The sequence below is a fragment of the Cyprinodon variegatus genome, unplaced genomic scaffold (assembly GCF_000732505.1).
Source record: "Cyprinodon variegatus isolate N-32 unplaced genomic scaffold, C_variegatus-1.0 Scaffold931, whole genome shotgun sequence".
Classification (NCBI taxonomy): Eukaryota; Metazoa; Chordata; class Actinopteri; order Cyprinodontiformes; family Cyprinodontidae; genus Cyprinodon; species Cyprinodon variegatus.
The window spans coordinates 209173-212709 of record NW_015151384.1 but is presented as its reverse complement, the minus strand read 5'-3'; the positions used below and the strand labels follow the sequence as shown (position 1 = coordinate 212709).

The 3537-nt window shown below is 36.6% G+C and overlaps 1 long non-coding RNA gene across 1 annotated transcript; it reads right to left on the bottom strand.

The window, feature by feature from the left end:
• Positions 1-1214: 1214 nt before the first annotated feature.
• LOC107100028 lies at positions 1215-2749 on the bottom strand. The gene is made up of 3 exons (XR_001481988.1): positions 2566-2749; positions 2389-2476; positions 1215-1927 (listed from the first exon to the last, which is right to left on the bottom strand). It is a non-coding gene; the product is annotated as an uncharacterized LOC107100028 (long non-coding RNA).
• Between the last annotated feature and the right edge of the window lie 788 nt (positions 2750-3537).

The window sequence follows — 3537 nt, the reverse complement described above, 5'->3', positions numbered from 1 at the left end:
GATTATTCCTTGCTGACCGGACTTTTCCTTTAATCAACACCGATTAGAGACGCAACAAATCCAAACAGCTACAGACCCACTGGAGTGAAATGATTTTATTGTTGAAGTAGAAAAGTCTCTAAAGAAAAAAGCTACCTTTAACTGTGGTCCAATCAGTTTCAATAAACTCTGGTAGGAAATGAATAAACGATGATGCTGCTCTTTGCTGCTGTCCTCTGCCAGCGCGCTGAAGGTCCTTCCATCCTGCTGGTGTTACTGGATGAGTTTGGGTCCATTCAGCCCCGCTGGTCACAGCTCTATGTGAATTATTCCTCTGACTATAAACGGGACCAGATTCAGGGACGGAGCTTTTCTCTTGCTGTGGTTTCCCGTTGGATGCCGATCATCATGTCTTTTGTTTACCACAGAAATTAGCACACTTCTTTATGTTCTTAATCTTGACAGCAGAAAGATTTGAGTCATTCTTTGATATTTTCAGACACTTGGATCCACTTTAAAAAGTAAAAACTTATTATAAAAGTTCTACTTTAGTAAAAGTTATTTGGGGTCCCGCTAATTATTGGGATTTTGTAAAAAAAAAAATCTAATTTTTATGTAAATAAATGCTGTCAGATGACAGATAACTGATCTCTGGTTCCAGTATTTCTTTTTTTTTTTGCTTTCTGATGCATCAGCATGACTGTCTGATCTCTGGTGTTGCTGCTATTTCACATATCTACTGTAAAAATGTCCACAGCATATTGATTATTTAATATTAGGGTTACTGCACAGTATTTATATTTGTAAAAACAATTCAATTCAGTTTATTTCTATAGTGCAGTCCACCAGATCATCCAGTCCAATTGATTAAGTCCTCTATCTAAGGAAAACCAGTTGATTGCATCGACTCGAAGGCAATTCCTCACACCAAACATTCTTGTAGCTGAACTGAAATCGAACAGATAGATCAGATTTAAACCAGTCTAGTGCTGCTCCTTTAATTCCAACAAAATATTCAAGTCTTTCTAAAAGAATATTATGGTCAACTTTATCAAATGCAGCACTGAGATCCAACAGGACGAGCACAGATACAAGTCCATTATCTGAGGCCATGAGAATATCATTAGTGACTTTCACCAGAGCTGTTTCAGTGCCATGATGAGCTCTAAAGCCAGACTGAAACTCTTCAAAAAGTTTATTATGGTGGAAGTCTGCCTCATGGACCAAAACTGGTAGTTGGTTCCACAGGAGAGGAGCCTGATAACTAAAAGATCTGCCTCCCATTCTAAGATCAACGATGATCTTTAGATTCTGAACTTGTTTTGCATTATGTTTTTTTTCCAGCTGTTAACGTTGCAGCGTACTGCGCTGTTAAATGGTCATTGTTCTGTCATTCCGACACGCTGATCTATTATGATCAATAAATACCTAGTTATACCAGCATGACAATGAGCTAAAATAAAAATAATTTAAAAGCAGTTTATTTTTTTTTACCTGTTTAGACTGTAGATTTGTATTTATTTTATATAAAATCAAGAAAAAAGAGCAAAAATTTCATATTATCTGACTCATTCATACTTTATTATGAAATGACCACAACAGAGAGACTAACTACTGAGGATCCTTTGAGCTCCCACATGCATTTATTAGAATATTAGATTTCCATATGTTCTGCCTCTGGGTGGAGAACTTCCTTTATATTCAGGGTTTGTCCAGCTTCATTGGTAGATTATGGATGGATACCTAACTTTAGCAGCATTGAGTCTCTCAGCGGCTCTTCTTTGGTGTTGTAAAGTCTTTATATCCTCATTTATATAGAGTTAATGATGTAGGAAACATCCAGTCCTTGAACCACGGAGCAGTCTGTAATGATCATTTGGTTTATCCTTTAGACGGCTGATAGCAGGCAGGTTCATAACGCATCTATGGTCAGAGGTCAGCCAAGGCTCTGGGGAGGCAAACAAAATGTAGGGAAACATGTTTAAAGCAGGCAAATGTCTGGTTCTGGTTATAGGTCATCCTTAGAACCAAAAACCCATTAAAACAAAAAACAGAACTAATAGATTTCAATGCATATCGCTGCAGACATTTAGCTCGGCGTCAAAGTATTTCTAATTCGTTACTTGACACCTTTGATGAAAACTACATAGAGCTGCAGAATTTGTTGTTTGTTTTCTGGCTCTGCTAATGCTACAAAGCACTAATTGTTTGTTAAAATTTTGCTCTCAATTCGAGATAGTTTGGCTAATTTATTCCCACATTTTTTCATCATGAGCAAGGGTCAACTTTGGGAAAACTATGCAAAACGGGTTGAGACAAAAACAAAATGTTTTTTGCAAATCCTGCCTTTTGCTATTTATTTTTTTTAGGATAAAAATGTTCTGCCATGTTGACAGTATATCAGTGCACCTGTGTGTTTGCTGGAGGTTTTGGAGCTGTCTGCGTTTCACCCATCGGCTCTTTTACTGTCCAGAGATCCAATGATCTGTTGAGGCAGCTGAGAAGAGACAACTGAGTGAGGAATTTGTCAATGTTTGTAGGATTTCAGGAAATTTGGAGTGTTCTTTGTGTTGCAGGAAACCTGACCTGCATCAGGGTTCAAGCTAGAACTTCTCTTTCTGGAGACTTTATCCGCTTGATGGATGGATCTCTGTTTCCGGTTCCTTTTCCATGGGGAAGAGCTGGGGAGGGCTGGCAGGAGAAGCCTGGAGATGTGCTGCTAATCATTAATAAAGGCATGTTAGTAAATTATTCCTTTGGAAAAATCTTCCTAAATACAAATAATTTCACCTTCAGTCCTGCTGTTTTGATTTGGGGCTTTTTACATAGAAATAAACCAGAAAAATCATAAAAAAAAATCTCTTCACAGATTTTATTTAATAGTTTCAGTTTGTTCAAATTTAAAGACATATAAATAAAATAGAGTATAAGTTTTATTGACCTAAGTCTGTTTTAAAAAGGAAGAATATCTTGAAATAAAGTTAATCATTTCATCTTTACTCGTCTTTTCTCTCCGTTATTTAATACCCTAAAGGAAGTAAGAGATTTCTCTTTTATTTTCTTTATTGCTTTTACATATTTTTATATTGTTTTCATTCATTTTGAGTGCATTTCATAGTGTTTGTATGTCTCCTTTTGTGCAGCACTTTTTTTTATGGTGTTATATAAATGAAGCTGGATTGTTTCAGACTGAAATCTTTTTAGGATTTTAACATACAGCGGGGGAAATAAGTATTGAACACACCACCATTTGTCTCAGTAAATATATTTCTAGAGGTGTTTGTTTTTACCAGATGTTTTCCCCCATCCATGCAATCCACACATAAAACGAAATCAAAAAATAGATGTCCAGGAATTAAGTTATGTGTTACGATGTCAAATGTCACCAGGGAAAAGCATTGAACACTTTGAGAATTACGAGGTGCAAAAAGGCATGGAAAGCCAAAACACCAGCCCAACGTCCGCCTTACTCCTAAATCCCTTAAGTTCCTGATGTTCCTAACAGAGCACTTCGCTCTCAATCTGCAGGTTTACTAGTGGTTCCTAGAATTTCTAAAA